The sequence below is a fragment of the Peromyscus leucopus genome, chromosome 7, assembly GCF_004664715.2.
Source record: "Peromyscus leucopus breed LL Stock chromosome 7, UCI_PerLeu_2.1, whole genome shotgun sequence".
Classification (NCBI taxonomy): Eukaryota; Metazoa; Chordata; class Mammalia; order Rodentia; family Cricetidae; genus Peromyscus; species Peromyscus leucopus.
Window position 1 is genome coordinate 93,067,746 of NC_051069.1, and position 26,565 is coordinate 93,094,310.

Consider the following 26,565-nt stretch of genomic DNA (forward strand, 5'->3'; position numbering starts at 1 on the left):
TATTTTTGGGAGCTGGGTGGTGGACCCCCCTGAAAAGAGTAAAATACTAATAACAACAGAGTCATCAACCTTCCCTCAGCTCACCTGTCCTTTGCTGTTTTTGAGGACACCAAACAATTCCTATTTCTTTTTACTCCCTTATCAAATTTTATTTTAACCTATTGCATTAACTCAGTCATAGGTGATGGGTTTGCCTGCTCACCCCCTCTGGAGAAAATGACACAGGATATCACAAACTCAAGTGGCAAGTTATTTTTGCCCTGTTTCCTGTCCTGGGATCACCAATAGCTAGCGCTTCAGGACCTTCGAGCCGTCTTATTTTCTACTTCTCAGCCTATGTGCAATCCATTCACAAGCCTCCCCTCCCTTCCATTAGCTCTCCATCATCTTTGATTGGAAAGATGTCTGGAGCCAATTGTTTCCTCAGGTTGGAAGGCCCACTTCCAGCAGACCAACAATTGTGACTCACCTTACCAGGCACAAAAGCAACATCCATGTGGCAATTTACTTTAGTGGAGAACCCCAAGTTGGTATATCCCATCTCATTATTAATGTTCTTGATACAGGAAATGTCCAATTACTATCAGAAATACCATGAATCATGAAGCTTCCTGTTCAAGATGGCTGATACAGCAAATATATTTACCTGTGCTCCTTTCCAATTCCTTTAGAGTGAATAAATACAAAATTGAGTATAATAGCATATTTCTATTTTCATATAAATACTTTAACAGTCATGAGTCTGGGAGATAAGTAGTGATGTCTATGTTTTAAATCAGGAGTCTAGGTCTCAGCACACCCAGCTTGCCCAGACTCTTGGTAGAAGAGCTAGTACATCAGCTGGTACCAGAGTTGCCTCATCCAGCACTGGGGTTTATTGAGATTGTTTTGTTGTGCAAGTCCAGTCATCCAATCAGGCAGGCCTGGTTTCTAATTACCCTGAATTGTTTCTATGGTGAAAAACTATTTCATGTCACATTTAAAATCCAGGTCTGCTTTCATTTGCATTTATCCCCGTCTGTCATGTAGGATGCATCTGAGTGCATCATCCCATTCTGGAACACAGGCTAGATGTCTGAACTTGCCAGTGTGTCTGGATGGTACCAGGGCTTTGCTGAGCTGGCTGTTCCTTGTTACATTCAGCACTGTGAAAGCATCTAGGTTTTGGTTTGGAGTCCAAACAATAATTCACTTTGGATACCTACTTTTCATATATTTGCATGTTGGAGCTCACTGAGCTTTCCTAGTGGCTTTACCCAACAGGACTGCATAAGAGGGTGATTGGACCATGGGCCTGGGTACCAGATGTTTGGAAGGGTCTACATTTAGTTGTATCTAGAAGGGGGGTTCTTTTTGCCTCACCCCTTGGCATTGTTATAAAAAGCCCTTTTGAATAAAGTTCTGGACTAGTGGGTTTTGACCCATGCCCTCCCGAGGCTATCCTGTGTTTCTGTCTTTCCTCCTGTCATCTAGGTATCTCTTTCTATCTAAATATTCCCCACTTTTCCTTGCTCAAGAGCACTCTGGCCATAGAAGTGGGGGCTGGTCCCCCACATTTGTGGTTTGTGGAGTGGATTAAACCCAGAGCCTTGCATGTGTTAGACAAGCAGTCTATTGCTGAGCTATACATTCAGCCATTACCTATTTTTAAAAGAAAATTTCATCTTCTTAGAGTCTAGTTGAAAATGATGCCACGTGTTCCATTTCTAAAGTTAAGAAGCCCAAACAGGCGAGGTAGGTGTTTATGGAGATTTTGCTTTTGTCCTTGAGTTGAAAAAGATTTGATAACATGGTTTTAGATCTAGATAACCATAGCTTTAGATCACCCAATTAAAATTCAAGACTCAAGAGCAAGTCTGTAAAGGGGAAACACATCCAATCCATGGTTTGCTGACATCATCAAACAGGTGTGGAAGGATCAAAAGCTGTTTGGGAGAAAGCTGAACTTGGATTTTTATGCTGGCCAAAGAGAAACCACTTATCGCTGTAAGTAGCAGATGTAAGAGGGGGTTCTATATATCAATTTAAATAGGTTCAAAGAAATGGAAGTCCAGTGCTGAATCTGGGAATCTGAAAGCTGTCAAGCAGGGTGACCTGCACCTGGTGTCTGAAAGATGAGACTATACCGACAGTTAAAGTAATTTTTCTCCTTTTCGCCTACTTTTTGTGGAATATTTCTTACATGCTTATATCTTTATTATAGTTTATCTTACTACATGGATATACTTTTTGTTTATTCTTTGGTTGCATTCTCTCAATATCTTATTCTTTGGATATGTATAGACAAACATATTAAACATGTGCACACATTATGTAATGATACCACACACACACAGACAGACAGACAGACAGACACACACACCTGTGTATGTTCAGAATTATATTATACATCCTCTGTTATAAGGTATCTCCCTCCCTGTAACACATAATTAGTTTATTTCCCTGACAACCAACAGACATACATTAAATGGTGCCATATTTTCAAAGACAGCTCCTAAGTACACAGGTTACTGTAAAAGTTGAGGCCAATGTGAATACTGAATTCTTATTACAAATATCCATGGATTCTATCCATCACCTAGATTTTCAGTCTACCAGTTCCATATGGTATATTTGGATCTATGTGGCTGGTTGATTGAGAAGTGTCAGCATGGCCTGTTTAAGCATGAAGCAAGTGTCTGAATGTGGGAGGCCACCTGGATAAACAAAGATGAGCAGGGTCTGGGGTGGTACAAGTCCTCTGGGTTTCTTGAAATTGCTTAGCTTCGGCTTCTTTATAAAGCTTCTCAAGTTAGGGCACGAGTTAGGTCAAAATGCCTTCAAGCCACTATCCATCCGTCTCTGTTCTACTCCTCCCAGGCTGCGGTTGACGGGGGTGGGGTGGTGGGGAGGGGTGCAGCTTTCTCCACAGGAACCTTGGAGACATCTTTCTCTCTGGAGGCATCTTCTGTGACTGGAAACCTGTATTCTAATACTCAGTTGTCTTCTTGTACACCGTGAGCCTCTTTTAGTGTCTCCACTTGAAATTTCTCATTATCCATTACGGATCAGAAATGCTTATTGAAATGGGATGTGGAGACGGGAAAAGACACAGTGACTTGCTGTGGATATTGCTCTATATATAAATAAAACACTGATGGCCAATGACCAGGCAGGAAGTAGGTGGGACAAGGAGAGAGGAGAATTCTGGGAAGCGGAAGGCTGGGAGAGACACTGCAGCCACCGCCAGGAGAAGAGCATGTAGAGACGCCGGTAAGCCACCAGCCACGTGGCAAGCTATAGATTTATAGAAATGGGTTAATTTAAGATAAAAGAGCAGTTAGCAAGAAGCCTGCCACGGCCATTCAGTTTATAAGTGATATAAGCGTCTGAGTGATTATTTTATAAGTGGATTGTGGGACTGCGGGGCTTGGGGAACCTGGAGAGAAGCCCTCCAGCTACAAATGGCGCCCAACGGCTCGAGTTTCCACCTTAAACCTGAGAATATTTAATAACCAATTCTAAACAGAGCCAAAACCAGGTTCCTGCTTCTTGTCTCATACGGCAGCTAGATGCGGCAAAACACAAGTTTGGACACTGGCGGGTTCCTGGCGGGTGCGTTTGACCGGCAGTATGGCGGAAATGAGGCATCTGCCAGCGGCAAATTAAGCTGTGTGGTAGATTTAGTCTTTACTACTATTTAAAAAAAAAAAAAAAAAAAAAAAAAAAGAGGTTTCTGGGCTACACGCTGCTTTGATAAAAGCTTAGACTCACTATTTCTGAGACTTGATGACTCCCAGAGCTGGCGAAAAACGTACCACTGCCATGTTGGGAAGCTGAAGTGGGCGGAGCCAGCAGCCACAGCGCCGTTTCAGGCTTACAATGGTACAGTTTAAAGCAATAAGCTCAAGGCTCAAGGTAATATAAAACATAAGCCACATAAAGATGGCTACCACACAGAGAATCTGGATTATGTTCTCTTTGATATTCATAACTAAAGAAAAACATTTGATTACAAAAGCTGCTGAGTTATGCCAAAATGTATATTTTAAAGGTACCTTGACTTCAAAATTTAGATATAAGGATATGTTACTTTGGAAAAGAGGTTCTGCTTTTGTTTCCACAGAAAGCCAGAGGCTGTGGACTTGTTCCAGATTAAGATACATCAGGTTTCACCAGCCAAGACCCCTGAAAGGACTCCAATGACACCATGGCCCAGATGATCCAACATCCAGACCGGTTTCAAGGCAACTGGTTCACACAATACAGCCTCACGGACTACCCCATAGGTCTAAAATTTTCTTTGTATCCCCATAAGATACAGCGCCCCCCTCCAGCAGGAAGTAGTAAGAGATGCTACGCCCAAATTCCCAAATATACCAAGCTGGCTTTAGAGGTGGAATTGGCTCACTCCCCCTCTAAACCCAGACATATTGCTTTAAAAAAAAAAAATGGTTAAGAGATTCTTGTGTCCCAAATCAGAAGAGCCCTCTGGTGTGGGACAGAGAAAAACCAATATTTTTATTTAAAACAGGTTGATTATAAATGTGATCTCTTTCTAAAAAAGAAAAGGGGATATGATATATAGGAGGATATGGAGATGATAAGATAAAAGTGTAGATTAATGAACCTACTTTTAAAGAACAACTTGTTTAAAATGTTTTACATTGGTATAGATTTTAGTTTATGTTTAAAATGTTTTACATTGATATAAATTTTAGTTCATTGATACAAGCTTGGGGTTGGTTTTGCTATACTGTATATATATATATATTTCTATTCTTGTTTGAGGTATTGTGTTTGTATAACTCATTTAAAATTGTAATGGATAATTTAAAAATAGATTAATAATTAGTCATCTATGATAATCATATCTGTAGCCATGTTAGTTAAGTCTTCTAGGTATACATAGATATATTTCAGATAGATAGGTAATCTTCAAACACTTCATAGACCTAGAGAATATGGCATTTAAATAACTTAGAATTCTGTTGACATGAGACACAATTGCTCCTGGCTGCACCAATTGATCCCGAGAGAATGTTGGGCTTCTAAGACATTTCCATTTGGAAGTTTGTCTTTTGGCACAAAATGGCCTACTGGGCAAAGAACTGCCCTTGCCTTGATGGCTAACAGTACAAATGCAATGCTCTCCTTTCTGGACAAGCGGGACACAAGGAAAGCGACCACTGTACTCTGCCAAGACAGGGTAAGATGGTCTCTTAAAATTCCTGCTTCTAAAAGTGGTCTGTCAGATACTCTAGGCCTGTAGCCAATTTGAATGCACCAACAATGCTGAAAAACATTAGGTGACTGTCCAGGCTGCCAGCTGTCTTGGTCTACTCTTGCAAGATTCCCGAAAGTTGCTTGCATCCACCTACCATTTCTCAGGTACCATTATGTTCCTTCTCAGGTCTTTGATGTGGTTGAAAACTAGATAGTTGTAATTTCCTCAGTTATGATAAAAGATAAGTTAGATATAAAACCTTAAATTCACAAATATAAGATAGATAGGACATCTTCTTTAATATTGTAACTATAATTCTTGCTTGGTAATTGTTTTGTTATATATAATTTTACCATGTTAAAGTTAAAACCTTCCTTTTTTAAAAAAAAGAAAAAAGGGGAAGTGCTGTGGATATTGCTCTATATATAAATAAAACACTGATGGCCAATGACCAGGCAGGAAGTAGGTGGGACAAGGAGAGAGGAGAATTCTGGGAAGCGGAAGGCTGGGAGAGACACTGCAGCCACCGCCAGGAGAAGAGCATGTAGAGACGCCGGTAAGCCACCAGCCACGTGGCAAGCTATAGATTTATAGAAATGGGTTAATTTAAGATAAAAGAGCAGTTAGCAAGAAGCCTGCCACGGCCATTCAGTTTATAAGTGATATAAGCGTCTGAGTGATTATTTTATAAGTGGATTGTGGGACTGCGGGGCTTGGGGAACCTGGAGAGAAGCCCTCCAGCTACAGTGACTAAAGACAGCAGCCCAGCAAAAGTCAAGGTGGAAGCAGTCCTCGTGGTTCAGACCACAAGTGGGTACCTTGTTTGTAAAAAGTTTTAAAATAATGGATGAAAAGCCACCAGGATTTCTTCCTATCTTCATGCACCAGTAATTCTAAACAGTTATCCCCGACCCTTCTTCATTCCTCAACTGACCACTGTGGACAGACATTTTCTGTCCTGACCTCCTGGTCCCAAAAAACCAACTCAGAGGCTAAATATGAATTATAAATGCTCGGCCAATAGGCTTGTTACTAGCTAACTCTTACTTTTAAATTAACCCATATTTCTATTTATGCTTTGCCACGTGGCTCATGGCTTGTTACCTCATTTTCTACACATCCTGCTCCCTCTGTGTCTGCTGGTGTCTCTCCTGACTTTGCCCTTCTCCTTCCCATCATTCTTAGTTTGGTTGCCCTGCCTATACTTCCTGCCTGGCTATTGGCCAATCAGGATTTTATTAAACTAATTATAAATTATAAAGAGTGATATATCTTTACAGTGTACAAGAGGGTTATTCCACAATAGATCACTTTCATCCTTTCTCATACTGGGAACACCACTGGGCCCACTGGGCTCTGTGCACGGTGAAGACAGGACAGCTTGGGTGTGTCAGTTCCTCCTGGATGAGATTATTACATTAGCACACACCAGCCTGCTCTCCATAGGGGATCCCCTAGGCCCTATTGGCTTTTTACTTTTAATCAATGAAAATTAAATGATGTTAAAATTAGCATTGTAAGAGGTTTTTTATTTTTCTCCTCTGTACAAATAGTGATCACCAGATTGGACAGTGTAGACATAGAATATTTCTGTCATTCCAGAAAATTCTATTAGTGTTGCTTTACTAACATTAGTTTCATAAAAGAAACACATTGACATCATTGCTCAGCTATGACATATCTTTAGGAAACACTACATCTGTGTAGTATATAATGACATTTCTGAGTATTCATATCGGCAAAACAAATCTTAAGTAGGTAATATCTACTCATAGATATCTGAGAAATCCATTCAACGTACCTGTTACTGAATGAGCACTATGCCAGATAATAGCTGAGTATTGGAGGTTGCAAAGTAATTCATCAGCCTTGGTTTCTAGGTGTTCATTATTTAGTTGAGGGAACAGACAGGAAAGCCAATACCACATTGTGGTGTGACAGGTGTCATTACCGAAGTGTGTTTGAAGTGTGGAGCAAACACAAAGGGAGGTGTAATAAGCTGCTTCAACCTGGAAGGTGGCAGTTGGCATTTGAAGTATGCACAGGGAAAGGCAGTGAGGTTGTGTGGCTTCAGAAATGAAGGTGGGATGACTCAGTAAGGCTCAGTCCATCCCAGGCCAACACGAGGTGGCTACCGACACGAAGGAAAAGAGGCGAGCTGCAGCCCCCACTCCCTCCAGCCCTGTTGTTCCCTAAACTTGAAGAGGAGTTGGGCTGACAGGATTAGGAAGGCCAAGCTGAGTAAGTGTCACAGAATCCACATTTCTCCAGAAGTCATGCTTTGGTGAAGATACAAGTTTGGCAACAAGAAATGGTAGCAGGGAATTTTTTGAATCAAAACTTGAAAAAATAAGGAAGTATGTCATGACCTAGTGATCATGGCATGACATTGTGGGGAGTGGGGGAGGGGCAATAAGTGACAAAACGGAGGAGGAAAAAATGAAGAAGCCTTCTGGATGTAGTGGTGGGTTTTATCTAAATAAATGCTTGTGTGTGTGTGTGTGTGTGTGTGTGTGTGTGTGTGTTCCCTAGAGTTAAAACAGTGGAATAACTGGAGCCCTAGAATGGGAGTAGTTATATTAAACCTTTACCTACCTTTAACATATGTGGACACCTACAGAAAGTTTAGTAGGTACTTGTTGACCATAGTTATTGTAGTGGTTTTCAAAAATTGTCAAACATAATCATCACCTCTTGGGGCTGGAGCAATGGATTAACACTTAAGAGAGTGTACTGCTCTTGCAGAGGAGCCTAGTTTGGTTCCCAGCACCCACATGTGTTGGCTCATAAGCCCCTGTAACTTCAGCTCCAGGGGATCTGATGTCCTTTTGGCCTCTTCAAGTACAGAACTCATATAAAACCCACAGACTGACAGACACATATGCTCATAATTAAAAATAAAATAAGCCCAGAAAATAGGTGCTGTGGATATCACTCTATATAAATAAAACACTGATGGCCAGTGACCACACAGGAAGTATAGGCGGGACAAAGAGAGAGGAGAATTGGGGAAACAGGAAGGAGGAGAGACACTGCAGCCACCGCCAGGATAAGCAACATGTAAAGACGCTGGTAAGCCACCAGCCATGTGGCAAGGTATAGATTTATAGAAATGGGTTAATTTAAGATATAAGAACAGTTAGCAAGAAGCCTGCCACGGCCATACAGTTTGTAAGCAATATAAGTCTCTGTGTTTACTTGTTTGGGTCTGAGCGACTGTGGGACTGGCGAGTGACAAAGATTTGTCCTGACTGTGGGCAAGGCAGGAAAACTCTATCAACAAATAGGTACTTCAGAAGCTTAATAGGAATAGAGATTCTCCAACAGGTTCACACTCCACCCAACTATCCCAGCATTCCTTATACAATTGGCTCCAATGAACATGGTTCTAGAAATACTTAAAAAAAAAAAATCACAACAAAATAGGGAAATAAGTCACTAGAATGCTTCTTTATAATTTCTTTTTCAAGGAAGAAAATGAATATGTATAGAAATGATTAGTTTTGACTTCCAGGGAAATCTGCACTCAGAGCAAATGACAAATGTATCCCAGAAATTGGTCATTATATGTGGAAAGTGGCTGACCCCATTAAGAACGCTGAGGGAAAGAATTGCTTGGATTCTAAGATTTCATTTTCAATGTGCATTTAGTGGCGATAATCTGTTTAGTTCTACAAACTGGGGGCAAGGGTAGGGCTTGTCGAGCCATAGCTTTGAATGAAATTTTAAGCAGTGACCGAGTAGAAACTAAAGACTTTGCTGTAACCAACCAACAATGTCTCAAAGGCCCTTTGCAAGTTCCCCAAGGAGTGCTTCCCATTAGAGCTGAAGAGGCAGATCAGTGTCTTAGTTCACTCTTGTGGGTCTGCCCCCAAATGACTGAAATGAAGACCCCTCCAGGGATCTTCATGAGAGGGCCTCCTCATGGCTAGAGAAGGGCATGAGAGAGTAGACTGGGATTGCTGTTCTGAATCCTGAGAAAAGCATCAAGGGTTTCTGTGCTTCTTAGAAAAGAGACAGTATGCAGCAGGTAGTGAGTGAGGTATTTTGGTCCTCTGGGTTTCCTTATGTTTGATCTTGATTGGCTGTATAGCTCCATTTAATTAACCGAGTCCTTATGTAAGTAATGTTTGGACCTTATTGGAATCTAGCAAAGGGCTTATGGGAAGACAAGAATCATCCAGAGAGTTCTAAGGAGGAGTGGACCACACAGAGCCCTGCAGAAGCCTTCTAGGAAGGAGGGCTGATGGCAAGGGCCAGGATATTGAGCCTCAGGAGAGGATTAAAAAGTCAGAATGCCTTGGCAAATGCTGAAAATAATTACTAAATATAATCGTTATTGCCCTGATAGGGAATTCTGTCTTCTTCATTTACCAGGAGTTGATGGGTCTGAGTGCCCGCCTTCTGACAGGATAGTAGTTCTCCACTTAGCCCTAGGAAATGAAGACATTGCTCCCAACTAGGTCCTTTAACCCCATGCTAGCCAAGAAGAGAACTTGGAGGCCTTGTATACACAGAAGTGATCTTTCTGGATGACAGAACTCTTGAGGCTTGAATAAGGAAGATATCCTCTTGTGGCCAGAGTAGTGGCTGGGGCCCGAAGCAGAGGCTAGACCAGAGAAGTTCAGAAATTTTTAGAAAGAAGCACAGTGCATGAAGGGTGGAGGGACTGTCATAACCAGGGAATGGGGAAGGCCTCCTGGAGATATCTGTTTTCAAAGCATCGCCTCTGAGTCACTTCCTCCAACCTCCTCTGCAGATGGACCATCTGACTCAAGATGGAGAAACCCCACATTGTTCAAGTGCATGGTTAATATCAACAGCAGAGGCCACTGCCTCTGCCTGGCATCTGCCCATCTCCAGGCTGTGTTCTTTGGGTTTCTAGCTTGAAGAAATGCTAACCACAGAGCAGAGCAAAATGTCTCAACAGTACTGTGTATGATTCTAAGGAAACTCTCATCAGGAAATGCCCCAAGGGTGACTTCTGGACCAGTAGGACCAGCAGCAGCTTAGAAATTGTGAGAGATACAAATTCTGTACTTATCTGGAACCTTAGCCACGCTGCCACTGCTGCGCTACCGCCGCTGCCGCCGCTGCCGCCGCCACCGCCACCGCCACAGCCACCACCACCATCATCATTACCTGTTGTTGGTTATTTTTTCTTTTTTGGGGGCTGTCACCCAGCTCACAGATAAATCAGACATGGAGGCTTATTCTTAATTATAAATGTCTGCCTTAGCTTGGCTTGTTGCTAGCCAGCTTTACTTAATTTGTATTATCCTGTCTACCTTTTGCCTCTGAGCTTTTCTAGTTCTTATTTCTATAAATCTTACTCTGTGGCTTGCTATGTAGCTGAGTGGCTGGCCCCTGGACTCCTCCTTCTCTGGCTCCTCCTTTTTTTCCTCTCAGATTTCTCCTTCTATATATTCTCTCTGCCTGCCAGCCCTGCCTATTCTTTCTCCTGCCTTGCTGTTGGCCTTTTGTTCTTAATCAGACCATCAGGTGTTTTAGACAGGCACAGTAACACAGCTTCACAGAGTTAAACAAATGCAGCATAAACAAAAGTAACACACCTTAAAATAATATTCTACAACCACCACCACCACCACCACCACCACCACCACCACCACAACAACAACAACAATAAGCCCTCACAGTTCTGTAATTCTGCTGTGCCTGAGAGGCCACAAATGTATAGTTTGGGAAATTTTAGGTATTTGGGAGATTTGTGAAAGTACATCTCCCCTCCCACTTGAAGGAATATTTAGAAAATGGAGCAAATTCAATGTTTTCTGTCTTTATCCACTGTAATAGCATATAATGTAAAATATGAAAATAAGAGCTCTTGCCCTGCCCCCACTTCTCTGAGAAAGGGTATGTAGCCCTGGCTGGCCTGGAATTCACTATGTACACCAGGCTGGCCTAGAACTCACAGAGATCTGCCTGTTTCTGTCTCCCAAGTGCTGGGATTAAAGGCGTGCGCCACCATGTCACTTTGCTTTTAGTTTTTTCCTTTTCCTGAGATAGTCTCACTGTGTAGCCCAGGCTGCCCTTGATCCTGACTTTACCTCCCAATTACACTAGAATTAAAGGTGTGTGCCAACAGGCCTGTCGAAATATTTTTGTTAGACTAGAGAGAGTATAGGAAATTGTTAAGCTACAGCTGATACTAGGGAGGATGAGGCAGGAGGATTGCATGCTTCAAGCCAGCCTGGGCTACATAGTGAGACCTTGTTTCAAAGAGATTCTTCTAGGATGTACAGACATCCTGGTGAACTCATAGAATGGAATATGACAACAGATGGAATGGGTACAAGCCTTCCTGCCAGGAGCCTTCCTCATTTGTCCTTAGCAATGGTGGTTTTCTGGATAAAAGCGCAGTCTTTGGTTGAGTTACTGAATTGATCAAATAAAAATACAGAAAGCCCAGTTAAATTTGAATTTCTGATAAATAATGCATAATTTTACAGCCCTTGTAAGCTCCACTGAAGGGGCCTTGGAGTTGGCACAGAACACACCCAAACACCAATTTGTCAGCACAAAGAAGATTTATTACTCCTGAAGGGACAAGTGGGGTTGGGTGGGGTGGGGGTGGGGCTGCCTCTGGATGGGCAAAGACAGGAGCAGGTGTCTCTGTAGAAGTGGTTTTTAAGGAGAAAAAGGACAAGTCTGTGTTAGGATGAGTTGGTAAGCCCTGATTGGACATGTTAGCCCATGTAGCCAAATAATGAATTTTGATTGCTTGACCTTTGTGTTTTGATAGCTGAACCTTGGTGTTTTAGTCAGGTACAAGACAGTGGCCAAATAAGGGACTAGACCTTGGTGGCCTAGCTTTAGGAATGTAATCTAACAGTTTAGCAAGGGAGGGGGCAGGGCAGAGGGCAAGACCTACCAGCGCCGAGTTTGCCAGCTTGGGTCCATTAGAACCCTTCACCCATTTTCAAAAATGATCATTTATTTGCAATTCAAACCTAACTGATCTCTGATTTCCTTCACCCTGTTTGTTTATTAGCTTGCATGCTTGTTTTGTTTTTCTGAGACAGGGTCTTACTGCATGGCCAGGCTTCCCTCGAACTCCCGATCTTCCTACCTCAATCCCCCAAGTGCGGAGATAACAAGGGAGGTGCCACCAGGCCTGGCGAGTGACTGGCAGATTACCGGACATGACTACTCTCAGGAACAGATGTTCTCATCCAGTTGTCTCATGGAGGAAACAGCCATTTTTTAAAATTGTATTTTCCTCACGAGTATATATATGTGTGTGCATGTCTGTTCATGTGAACATGAGTGCATAGGATGGGGGCTACATGGGCACATGTGTAGCAGGAATCTTAAAAGGTCTTATTAATAAAAACAACCCAGAGCCAGGTATTGGGTTGAACACTGAAAGATCAGAGAAACAGAGCAAACCACAGCAAAACCTCACCTCGATAACTTCTCAGCTGATCTTGTTTCCTCAAACTGGAAGCCTCTGAGTCCTCATCCGAATGGATCTCAGATGAACTGCTGCTAAAAGCTAAAAGCTTAAAAAGCTTAAAAAGCCTAAAAAGCCTCTAGTTCCTGGTCCACACGCCTTATATACCTTTCTGTTTCCCACCATCACTTCCTGGGATTAAAGGCATGTGTCTTTCCCAAGCAAGACAGAGATCTCAAGTCCTGGGATTAAAGGTGTGTGCCACCATGCCTGGCTTCTATGTCTGTCTAGTGGCTGTTCTGTTCTCTGACCCCAGATAAGTTTATTGGTGTGCACAATATGCTGTGGGATGTTCTGTATGTTAAATGTGTTGCTCTGATTGGTTAATAAACAAAACACTGATTGACCAGTAGCCAGGCAGGCAGTATAGGCAGGACAAGGAGAGAGGAGAATTCTGGCAAGTGGAAGGCTGAGGCACTGCCAGCCACTGCCATGACAAGGGAGATGTAAGGTACTGGTAAGTCACAAGCCACGTGGCAAAGTATAGATGAATAGAAATGGGTTAATTTAAGATAGAAGAAGTAGATAACAAGAAGCCTGCCATGGCCATATAGTTTGTAAGCAATATAAGTTTCTGTGTGTTTACTTGGTTGGGTCTGAGCGGCTGTGGGACTGGCGGGTGAGAGAGATTTGTCCTGACTGTGAGCAAGGCAGGATCAGAAAAACTCCAGCTACAACAATTTATCAATCACACACATGTGTGCTTCTGTACATGGAGGCAAGAGGCTAGCATTGACTTCTGTACACGGAGGCAAGCAACTTCCTCAGCTGTTCTCTTCTCTTACTCACTGAGGCAGAGTCTCTCATTTGAACCCAGAGTGCACAAATATGGCTAGTCTACTTAGTGGGCTCTCTCCAGGGAAGCCCAGTCTCCACCTTCGGAGCATATAGCAGGAATCTTAAAAGTTCTTATTAATAAAATCAAACCCGAGGCGAGTTATTGGGGTTCATGCTGGTAGATCAGAGAGACAGAACAAGCCACAGCTATCTCACCTCGCCGGATCCTCAGCTGGTCTTGTCTCCTCAGACTGGAGGCTTCTGTGTCCTCATCCCAATGGGTCTCAGCTGAATTACTGCTCAAAAACCTGAATGCTTAACCAGCCAAAATCTTAACCAGCCAAAAGCCTCTAGTTTCTTGTCCTCACGCCTTATATATCTTTCTACTTTCTACCACCACTCCCTGGGATTAAAGGCTGGCTTTCTGGGATTAAAGGTGTGTGTCACCATGCTTGGCTATTTCCAATGTGGCCTTGAACTCACAGAGATCCAGAGGGATTTCTATCTCTGGAATGCTAGGATTAAAGGTGTGAGTGCCACTATTTTCTAGCCTTTGTATCTAGTGGCTGTCCGTTCTCTGACCCCAGATAAATTTATTAGAATACACAATACCACCACAGGAGCACTGGAATTAGAGGAGTGCCCCTGGAGCCACTGGGCGTTGGGTTTTACATATCTCCACTCTGATCCTCATGCTTGCATGGTGGGCGCTATAACCACTGAGCCATCTCTACAGCTCTGAGCTTCACCTTTGTTCAGAAAGGAGCACGCTAGCCAGAGAGAGATTAGGACTTGACTGCAGACCTTGAGCAGAAGGTTCCCGTAGGCACTAGCCACAGGATGATGCCAGGTTCCAGACTGGGACTTGTGTAATTGTGTAAATACACAGTTTACTTCAAAGACTTTGTGTGAAGAAGAGAATGTAAGACATATCACTAATAGTTTTTATACATTGTTTACATGCTGGGGTGATCTGGGATATAGTGGGTTAAAAAGTACTGTTAGAGTTAATTTATCCTGTTTGTTCTGCTGCAACAGAACTTTTGCTGCTAGACAGTTTAGGCTGACATATGTAGTTTGTCTATTTTGCCAACACTTCCATTTGATTGGATAACACTGGCCTAGAGCAGTAGCCAAGGTAAGGGCGACTCAGTGACCATCAGGCCCAAAGCCAGGGGCTAGCCTGCCCAGCATTCATTGGACTCCTCATTAGAACCTTGGGACTGAAATGAATGGAGCATTCAGAATCCTCGAATGCAGCTTTTCCTGTTTAATTTTTCTAGATTGAATGGTTCCATAAGAATCACGGCCTCTGCATGTTTGGCTATTGAAGGATGATATTACCTTTGAAGCGATGGGTGGGGGCAGGATAGATAGATGGAGATAGATAGAATAGGTTGGGGAAGCTCTATTTCTTGGATGCTGACTGAACTGAGTTGTTAATTTTTTCTTTCTTTTTTTTCCCCCTTCATTTATGAAACAAATTGGTAGTAGCAGGCAGCTCTGTCTGTATTTGCTGGAAGCAGATGTCCATAGGAATATGAAATTTATGGCTTGAAATTGGCATAGACTGTGGCCTTAGGAAGTATGGAAGAGGCCAATGAAAATTTTGTCAAACAAATTAAATCTCTGTGAGTCCCCTGACCCTGGAAACTATTTATAGACCAGGGTTCTCAGAGTTGAGCATCTTTTTATAGCTGAAAATATTGCAGAGTTTCAAAGTTTAGATCTAAGGTTTAAAGTTTTGTGATATGTAGCCTCCCCCCCTCCATTTCCTTCTATTCTCATCTGAATTTCCTGGAAAATAAAGAAATATTGGTGAAAGCTAGGCAAATAGAAATACAGGGATTTCTGGAGGCACAGAGCCCAGTCAAGGGTAAAATAACTTAATTTTCTTAAATCAAGTTTCACTGGACACTTGTGCACCAATCATATCAGTTTGAAGAATCAAGTTGCTGATGCACAATCCACCATCTGTCAATTTACCGTTTCCTTCCTGGTCAGAATGTCACCTTGTCCTCCACAGATGTCATGTCAGTGGATTTTAAGATCTGACATTTGCTGGGTAGTGGTGGCACATGCCTTTAATCCCAGTCCTTGGGAAGCAGAGGCAGGTGGATTTCTGAGTTCAAGCCAACCTGGTCTACAGAGTGAGTTCCAGGACAGCTAAGACTATACAGAGAAACCCTGTCTCACAACAAGCAAGCAAGCATCTTAGTTAGGGTTTTTATTGCTATGAAGAGACACCATGACCACGGCAACTCTTATAAAGAAAACGTTTCATTGAGGGTGGCTCACTCAATGCGAGGGAGTTTCAGAGGTTCAGTCCATTATGATTACTAAGGGGAAGATGGCAGTGTGCGGGCAGACGTGGTGCTGGAGCTGAGAGTGCTACAGCTTGCAGGCAAAAAGTAGTCAACTGACTGTTGCCCTGAGGGAAGCTTGAGAAAAAGAGACCTCAAAGCCCGCCCCCACAGTGATGCACTTCCTCCAACAAGGCCACACCTCCTAATAGTGCCACTCCCTTTGGGGGCCATTTTCTTTCAGACCACCACAGCAAGCAAACAACCATCAAACAAAAAGATATGACATGAAGGTTGGAGGCCAGTGAAAAGAGGTTCCTGTCATGCCCCTTAACAGCAGGGAATAAAGGGGACATTTCATCTGTTCCTGCAGCCCTCTTCCAACCACCCCCCCTTAGGGTTGTTGGTGTTACAGTCCTGAAATACACTGCATTTCAGGAAGGCTGGCATTGACGGCACTGGCAGATGCACATGACCGATGATATTTTGGGAGACAAAGACTATCTGAATTTTGGGATGCCTTGAGATTCCAGGCCTACAGGACCCAGTGTGTAGGAGAAGTGGTAGGCACTGCCCAGGAAGTTGGAGCTGATGAGAAGGTATAGTTGGTATAGTCTGGGCAAGACTCTGGCTTGCCCAGAGAGGAGTCTCATACAATGGTAGCTGCCTTGGAGTTCGAATGAGCAAAGCTTGAGCTCTGCCTTGAGCTTGTTATCCATTGGTCATTGACTCAAGGATGCTTGTGATATAATGCCACTTGTTAGATGGAGGTGCCAGGACAAATGGCAACATGATGAATCTCAGGCTCCACACACCAGATTGTATTACCAAGGGCCCAGTATTAAACAATGATTTACTTTTCCTTATTTACTGCCTAATCTTAGTCATGCCACAGGGGTTTAAAAATGAAATTTATTTTATTTATGTGTGTGTGTAGGGGGGCGGGCACATGTACCATAGCATGAATTTGGAGGCCAGAGGATGACTTGATGGAGCTGGTTCTCTTTTTCCATCACGTGAGTCCCGGGGACTCAGGTTCATCAGGCTTGTCAACAAATGTTTTAATTGAATGAAACATCTCACCAGCCCAGAACTGCGTGTACACTGTTGTGTAGGCGGATTTTTCTGCCCCTTCTGCCAGCTCCCAAATCATGACATGGAGACTTATTAATTATGAAAGCCAGCTCTTACAACTCAAATTAACCCATTCCTATCGATCTATCTGCTGCCCAGAGGCTCGTTTACCTCATCTAGGAACTTCCCATATTGCTTCTTTTGTGTCTGGCTCGAGACTCCTGAGACTCCTCCCTTCTTCCTCCCAGCATCCTCTGTGTCTGGCTATCCCACCTACCCTTCCTGCTTAGCTACTGGGCCAGTCAGCTCTTTTATTAAACCAATCAGAAGGCAGCTTGGCAAAGACACATCTTCACAGTGTACACAAAGATTATTCTGTAAGACTTTCAGGATTCATTTATAAAGTGGAGCAGTTTTCTTGGCAAGTCAGAGTGCTGACAGGGCCTGTACAGAGCAAGTACAGTGTGCTTGGTGATGGTAGAAGGTAGTAAGATAGGAAAAGATGGGACCCAAGGTCCTTAACTAGCTCCCATCCTTCCTGAGGCATGGGATGGTAGAATACCCCAACAGGTACAACATGACAGGGAACACAGGCATTCACTTCCGGCTGTGTGTGGCTGCGTAAAGTATGCCTAAATTGGTACTGTGCATGACTTTTTCTGCTCCACATTGTCTAGGGCCCCAGCTGGGAAGGCTGAAGGTTGGAGTGACTTGAGAGCTGGAGTGCCAGTTGCTCAGGTGTCTTCTTGTTGGGCCTGACTTGCATCTGTTGGCAGAAATGGTTTGTGCGTCTACATAGCATGGTGCCTAGGATCTAAAGCAGGAACTCCAGTAGAAACAGGGGAAATCTGCACGTTCCTTTCTGACCTAGCCACAGAACCCCCACAGCACTGCTTCTGCCATACTTGGTTTGTGTAGCAGTCCCAATTTGGGCTGGCTGTATGGTTCAACTGGTGGAGTGCCTGTCTAGAATGCACAAAGCCTGAGTTCAATCTCCTAGCATTGTCTAACTCTAGAATGGTGCATACCAGGAATCCTGGCACTTGGGAGTGGAGGTAGGAAGTTCAAGGTCATATTTAGCTAAATAATGAGTTCTAGGCCTGGGATATATGAGACCCTGTTGTAAACAAAACACTAAACAAGCAAACAAACAAAACCTTGAAAGACTCAATAAGGACTATCTTAACAGAAGGGGTAGATTCTTTTAACTATTGAGGATATAATTTTTCCAGCTTTGAAATACAATTGACAAAATCTAAGGTGTACAGTGTGATTATTTGATATATATTTTGAAATGATTACCACAATCAAGTTATTTAACATATCTATCACCTTACATTGTTGCAATGCATGTGTCTGTGTGTCTATGTGTATGTGCCTATGTACATGGCTATGGTGAGGACATTTGGGATCTACTTTGTTAGCAAATCTTTAGTGCACACTACAGCATTATTTATAATCATGAATGTTTGGTTGGAGCCTCTGCACAGTCAGGAAGCCCCATTCCTGTTTCTTTCTCTCTTTCTCCAAACCCCACCTGCTCAGAGAGGCTCCAAACAAAGGAAAGATGCCAAAAAGCCCAGTTCTGCATTCATGGAGACCATTTCAAGTTTCTCACCTGATGCCACCAGCTACCCAAGTTCTAGCCTAAGCACTCAGCTTTTGACCATACTTGGGTACAAACCCAGTTTGTGGCAAACACATCATCACCCCTTACTTACAATCTATAAAATCTCCCTGCTTTAGTTCAGGTGCACAACTTCTCTGGCCTTGATTCTGGGACGGGAGAACCCATCCAGAAGTTGCTTTGCTCAGTATACCTATTGTTATACTTTTTCAATTTGGTCTGATCTGGCTTTCTGTGTTGGCAGAGAAACTTATTATGGGGGGGAGAAAGCTTATTAATGAACATAATATTAATTAAATGCACTGGGCTGATTTATCATGGAATTGGAATTATAGACTTTGACCAGTGTCTCTCCATTTCCTCCATCTCTCAGCCTTTGTTTGTTTTTGCAAATTTGACTTTTAGATTCCATGTATAAGTGAGGTGGTACAGTACTTCTGTTTCTCTTTCCAGTGTTTTACACTTAGTGTAATGCCCTCAAGTTTTACCATGTTGTTGTGAATAGCAGAATTGCCTTATTTTAATAGTTGAACAATCTTCCACTGTGTCTGCATGCAAGTATGTATTTATTACCCTTTCTTTATCCATTTACCTGTTGATGGATGGTAAAAGTTTTTCCTGTGTCCTGGGTATTTATGAATGATGTTACAATGACCAGGGCAGGGGGGAGATCTCCAAGACACTGGTTTCTTTTCCTTTCCTATCAGAAGTGAGCTTGCTAGATCTTGCAATAACTCTATCTGCAGTTTTGTGGGGGGAGGGAACACACTCTCTTCCACAATGGCTCCACCATTTTACATTTCTACCAAGAGTGCAGGGCTCCTTTTTTACCTGCATCCTTTCTCATGTGTGTGTGTGTTTGTTTTTTAAAAAACGTGTATGTCCCTTACTCCCTGATGTTGAACATTTTTTGTGTATTTGGTAGGGGCTTTTTATGACTATACATACATAATAATTTTAAGATAATAGTTAATTAATTTAAAAAGGCCATCAGTGGATTATAGGATTATAAATCTTCCAATCAGATATGTTTGAGGATATTTTCTTCCATTTTGTAGTTTTTTTTTTTAACTGGATCCATTGCAGAAGTCCTGAAAATTAGTTTTTACTATGAAATAGTTTTTTGGGAACTAGCAACATCAAGACAATTCAGCTCCCCAAACACTGTAGTTGAGTGTATTTTGAGTAATGACCACAATTTCCCCTATATTCCTGTAAAATGCTTTTTTTTTTTTTTTTTTTTTTTTTTTTGCTGTGCTTCCCTTGCAGCTCTAATTCTTGAGTGCTAAGATTTGGAACGCAGGAGAGATTGCCTGAATTCCTTCAAATTAAGACATATTATCTTTGACTTTTGCCTACATTTTGACACTGAGATCAGATTCACATGTTTGAGGTCACTATGGCAGATTTAGGAAGGCAGAGAATGTAGAACATGTCAGTTCAATGCCTGTCTGTAGCAAGTATTGTTCTGGGGTTCATAGAGTAGATATTAAAAAACAAAACAAAACAAAACAAAACCAACCAACCAACCAACCAACCAACCAACCAACCAAAAAAAAACCAACCAAACCAAACAAACAACCTAAACACCTTGGCAATATGGAAGCACTAGCAGGGGTTCTCCAGGAGAGAGAGAGAGAGAGAGAGAGAGAGAGAGAGAGAGAGAGAGAGAGAGAGAGAGAGAGAGAACAGGGAGGGAGAAAGGGAAGGAGAAGGAGTTGGCTCTAATAGTTATGGATACTGAAAGCCCCAGTATCCACAGCCGCTAAACTGGACACCCATGAGAGCTGAAGGTACACTAAATTCTCAGGGGCTGCAGACTAATATCCATGAAGAGCTGGGATGTCAATTGAGTCTGGAGGTCAGAAAAGATGGGTATCTCCAGCCCAAAGCAGTCAGGCCTGCTTTAACTTTCTTCTTAGTCAGCAGTTTTGTTCTAATTGATTCTTAAATGGACTGGATAAAGTCTACCACATTAAGGAGAATAATTTGCTTTACTCAGTTTTACTTATGGCAAAGCTGATCTCATGCAAGAACCCTCCCCTCCCCCGCCCACCTGCCCCACCACCGCATACATATATATACTCAGAATAAAATTGACAAAATTCCTGGGCTTCCCATGACTCACTCAAGTTGAAACAAAATGATGGTCCAAGTTGAATGATCGCACTGAGGCTGCAGTGAGGGTTTTTAAGATGACTTTGGATATATGTGTATAAGTTTTCTAGCTGTATGGCCTTGGCAAAGTTATTAAACTTCACCATGCCTTGATTCCATCACTTGTAAAAATAAAGGTAAAAACAGTTCCTCCTACATTGCTTATTTTGAAGAGTAAATGAATTAACATTTTAAAGTGTTAAGAAACATTCATCACAAGCTGTAAGTGCAGTATGTGTTTGACATAATTTTTAATGTATTCCAATAGTTATGTATTTACTTTGATGTGCAAAAGAACAAAAATATAATTGGCATGATTTCAAGGGTATTTTTGCTTAGTATGAGGCTAAGTAAAAACAGCGGGTTGATTTCAAAACAAATATTAAGTAAACACTATTGAGGTAGGTAGGGTACGAAGGCTCAGGGAAAGCCAACTGCATGGCAGCCAGAGGCTGATGCAACCTCAGAGCTGTCTGACTACAGGGTATCTTGAGTCCACACAAATGGTTAAAAATAATAATAATAAAATAAAATAAAAACAAAGAAAGATCATCTCAAACCAGGTGGGGTCAACGTGGCCAACCAAGATGTCTGCTAATTCTGCTATCTTTTGCTTCAGTGTGCTGAAGTCTCTGTATCATTAGCCTTGAAAATTGCCTCCTCCCATAACCAGCTGATGCCATGGGACATCCAGAAAGTCCTGTATAAAGACAGAAACATTTCTGGAGAAAATCCTGACTGATTCCTGAAAGTCTCCACCTTTTCCCTGTTCTACCTCATGAATACATCTTTTACCCACTGGGTTTGTCCCGAAGAGTCTATCCAGAGGCTTGGGTGGTGAGGCTCTTTCTTGAGAAGTGGGAACTCCCTGCCTTGGGTGTGTACCTTTAGCCTGTAAATAAACTTCTCTTTATCTTCTTACTGGATTCTTGAATGATGACTAGAACCCGGAAAGGGAATTAGGTAAGGAGTCTATCTGCTGCCTCTATGTCTGAGACCTCCCTAGCTATCACTACCAGCAACCTTGGTACAGGAGACAAACGTTATGGAAATAGTAAAAACATGACAGGGAAAAGTAAATGATTAGGTTTGAAAAACTCTGTGGATGATGAGCGTGGGAAGGTGGTATTGAGGATGATAATGGATCCAGTTCTCGAAGGATTTTCTGAGATGCAGGGTGCTTAGTCTTAAAATGTGGGAAGTCCCTAGAAAACCAGCATGATTGGTGACTACAATCTATTATCTATCCAACAGCATGTTTTGAGTTTCAACATTGTCCCTAGCCATGGGGAGTTTCCAAAGGGTGCTGCCTTCAAGGCACCTTGAGTAGAGTAGATCCTAGTTCGAGTCCTACCCTTGATACATCAGTGACCTTGAACAAGGCTATTCATCATTTCTCACTCTGTACTTCTCAGTCTGCAAAAGAAGTGATTGGAATGATTTCTAAATCCCTTCCAGCACCGGGGTCCTTCAGTATGAAGTACACTGTTCATCTGTTACTGCTAAAATCTCAGCTCCTGTTGATGCCCAAAGTGAGACCAGAACAAGGAGGAAATAAAGCATGCTCTGTGAGTCTTAGCTCTTCACAGTTTCATGCTTTGGACCCTTACCCTAGCTGGTGGTGCCAGACCTGTTGTTCAAATGCATTCCTTGTCTAGTTGCCACTGTTAGAAACAAACCAGTTATAATCTTGGGCTTGCACAATGGAACACACAAAGTAAAAGCAGTTCAGTAAAGTAATTTCTTTTGGCAAAAAGGGCACACCAGAACCAAGACGCCACTACCAAGCAGTCAGAGATAGCACAGCAGAATCAGGACCCATCTATCAAGCAGAGATAGGACATTCACTTGGCTGTTATTTAATGCCTGTAGTGAATGTATCTTTTTCCTGATTGGATAGGGTCTGACTTCACATTCTCTCCCAGTTGACTAGTTTAAAAAGAATTGGTAAAAAAAAGAAATGAAGGGAAAGAGGACGGGGCTGCTGTTCCAGGTCATCAAGTCCTGAGAAGGCAGTGGGACCTTTGTGTAAACAGAAGTCTATTAGGGTGGGGGAGATGAAAAAGTTTGCATGAAAGTCTTACAAGGTGAGGGAGGGAGACGTGGAATATTGGCAGTGGGTTGGTAAGCCACCTTTGATAGAACGAAAGTTTCTCATGCCATCATGTGAACAGTTTCCAGCATACAGCTCCACTACCACAGACTTTCACCCTGCTGTGCCTTGCTTTCCATTACAGAGCAAATGTCTCTAAAATCATCAGCTGAAATCAATCTTTCTTCTCTTAAGTTGTGTGGGTCAGTACTTTGTCACAGTGATCCAAAGTAACCAATGTTCTCATTTCCAGTGGGAGGCAGGGTGTTCACAAACGGGATGGAGTCTCTCCCCACCACAGTCTCACACTGATTGATTACTCCCAAAATTAAGATTCATGGGAAAGACCTAAAGAAGGTGTGTGGTCTGAGAAATTGACAGGAGAAATTCTTCTAGTAGGCACATACGCATCAGATTTCCATAGGATGCCTCTGCACACACTACTGGGGGTGAGAAGATGTTTATGAGGTCAAGAAACACAGGCTGCTGGGATTGTGGGCACATTTGGAAGTTAAAAAGAAGCTTTGGTAGTGGGACTGGGGTCAATAATTTAGTTAGCTGATTATGAGACTCTAGCATCCATTCCTGTTTCTTGATCAAATGACCTTTCACAGTGGATAGTACTGCAAGTTTCAGGTGAGTTATGTTATATATAACATATTTATGTTACATAAGAGTGCCATTGACCATCTGTTTTTGGTTGATAGAAATCATCTTACAGTTATGGCTCAAAGACAGCTGTCTCTCACCAATTGTTATTGAGACTTTTTTTGAGACTCTCCCTTCCCACCCACCCCCCGACTCTCCCCACCCCCGCCAAGTCAATTTAATGCTACAATTATCTCCCAAGTGCCAATTTGGAGCTGTGTTCTCTAAGACCATGAACGGCCATGAGGATCCATGTAAGTGGGAACTGAGGCAATCATGATGGGAATCTAGTCATTCATATTTTATCCATGTTCTTGGCTGTGGTGACATTGGTGATTTTTCCTAGGAAGTCAGATTTGCTTTATATGAAATACAGTTGGCAGGATTGGAGCTTTGAGTACTGGCCAGTCTAAAGGAGATTTTCTGGGCCCTGTGAACTTAGTTCTTCAGATCCCTGTCTTGTTTCATTATAAATCTCCTCTACCACTTCTAATGCCCAGGCTCCTTCCAGGCAACACTCCTAATTATAGCTCTCCTGAGTCACTGGAGGCTTTTAAGAACCAGAATGCTGAGAGACAGATACACTATAAAAACAAGTTTATTTCACTGGGGGTATAGCTCAGGGGTAGAGCATTTGACTGCAGATCAAGAGGTCCCTGGTTCAAATCCAGGTGCCCCCTGTCTACTCTTTATTTTGCTTTAGAATATGGATTGAATTTGACTTTTATTTTCTGTGATTCATGGTCAACTGAATAGTTAACAACTTCCCTTGAGTTCTTTGGATATTGCAAGTACCAGTCTAGGCTCTTTTAATATTCACTGTCTCCTGCATTTCTTGCATTAATTTTACAAGATATATGCTGTCTGAATTTCTTTCATGGAGATAGAGATTCAGGGACTGTTAGTAACTTGTAAAAGTCAAAAGCTGCAAAGGGCAAATTAGGATTTGAACTCAGAGCATACCTTCAATAATGTCATACTATCAGAAATTATTATGGTTCAGCCTTAATAATCTCCCCAGGGACTCAGAAGAGAAGCTACAAATGGTGCCAATGGTTTTCAGGAAGAAGAATCTAGGTACACCGAGCTCTTAGGCCATAGATTTATTCTTCTCCATTTTTCTTTTTCAGGTCTCCAAGGTTTAGTTATATACCCAAACCATAGCAATTATCCCCCTCCAGCCAGGTCACCAGGCTTGAATTCTTACAGGGTCATAGAGGCAGAAAAGAGTTTTCTTCAGGCAGTGACTGTCAGACTTTCTTTTACAACCCCAAAAGGGAGTAAAGGAAAAGGTCAACTGAGACCTCAGATCAGTTAATATATCAAAAAGGGAATTTATGTGCTCAATCTACATTCCTAAAAGTGGGTAGGTAAATTTTTAGGAGTCTATAATGTTAGTATAAATGCCATAAGGCTGTATAAGAAAGGAGGGTCCAAGCTTAATCTACACAAGAAATAAAGCTATGCACCTAGTTGTTCCCTAGGTGATGTCTCCAGAAGGGTGTTTACCTTAAGTCAGGAGACTGTTTGCCATTATGGCCTAGGATGCTTGAGAATTATATCAGATAAATACACTGTTAGGAGTTCTTGGAAGCATACATAGCATACAAAAAAATCATTGCAGGAACCGACTAACATACATACAAAAGCTAAAATATCACCAAGACTCCTTAAGCCATGGCTTGACCTTCAGAAAAGTCCTTGACCTTTCCAAGTAGTAGCTTTTGTGGTAGGAGCTGGATTCCATTCCATGTCCTGCGGCTTGCAGCACTATACCACTCACTTCACTGTTCTGACGTAACCCTCTGTGTCAGGCACAGTGACACACACCTGGAACCTCAGGACTTGGGAAGCAGTGAGGGGAAAGATCAGGAGTTCTAGGCCAGCGGTAGCTTTGTCATGAGTTTGAGGCCAGTCTTGGCTACATGATTCCCTATCTTAAAAACCAAGCCAAAGCACCAACTTTGTGATAAAAATCCTTCTGTGTGATGTTTCCGAGGTCCTCTGGTTCCTACAACATTCTGACTGCAAGGAAATCCAAGAAATTTAGTGGCTGTGCCCTGGGAGAAGCCAAGAAAGACAATCCTGGGGATGTAGCTTAGTGACAAAGTACGTGTACAGCCTGTGTGAGGTTCCATCCTAGACCAAATGAGAAAGATCTATCTGTCTGTCTATCTATCTATCTATCTATCTATCTATCTATCTATCTATCTATCTATCTATCTATCTATCTATCTATCTTCTAATGTGGTCCACATTGAAAGAACCTCTCCTTCTGTTTTTCATTATTAATTTGACTCTTTTAATTGGCTTATTGTGGATGGGTGGCCAAACTTGCCTTGTTGGGTCAGAGGCTGTGACCTTAAGTTTGGTAGCAGTTTGATGACATTCTGAGCATCTACAAGCATGGGAACGGTACAAAGCATGAACCTAGAGTTGAATGAGACTCAGCTCCATCCACTCCCGGTCAGACGGCAGGCATGAACCATCAGAGGCAATGCCAGCTGTGCCAGCTGTGCCAGGTTTAGCAGCATGAAGAGGCAGTGATTACTTCCATCTAAATGAGGGGAAGGTTAGGGGAGGCTTCAGAGAGGAGCTTATGGCCAGTCAGTTTCAGAGAATAATATCCCACAGTGGAATGGAGGTGGGGGTGGTGAAGAAGGACAGTGTAGACAGTTCTAGGCAAAAGCAGCAGCAATGGACTGGAAGAAGCTGGAGCCAGGTAGCTACTTAGAATGTGATGTGGGGAGAGAGAAGTTGAAGAGACAAGTAGAGATCAGGGATGAATAGCTTTGTGTGTGGGTCTAGGAGACTTAGAGCTTATTGAAAATGCATTTACAAGGCGTGTATAAATAGATTTGGTTTTCTGATTAGGCTCTGGGTGCACTGTGGGTGGAGGTGGGGATAGAGGCTGGGGCCTGGAAAGGGTGGCAACCTTAAATGTAAATCAAATTGGCAACCTTAAATGTAAATCAGCATCACTTAGGGATTAACTGGAGACAGGCGTGACCCAGAGTTGCCTGAAATATTTGTCCTAGATGACAGCGATGTCACCAAGCAAGACAGAGATGGCTAGAATTGCAGGCCCAGCACTCAGTTCTGAGCCTACACCAGAATCCTGGCCCCATAACCTGCTAATTCTGGGAGCTTCAGATAGATACTTCAATTATGGTGTGCCTCCATTTCCCACTTGCCAAATGAGCACAC

General features: G+C 42.5%; 1 non-coding gene across 1 annotated transcript; it reads left to right on the forward strand.

Moving 5' to 3' along the window:
- The first annotated feature begins 23,966 nt into the window (after positions 1–23,966).
- Trnac-gca lies at positions 23,967–24,038 on the forward strand. Its single transcript has one exon. It is a non-coding gene; the product is annotated as a tRNA-Cys (tRNA).
- Positions 24,039–26,565: the final 2,527 nt, after the last annotated feature.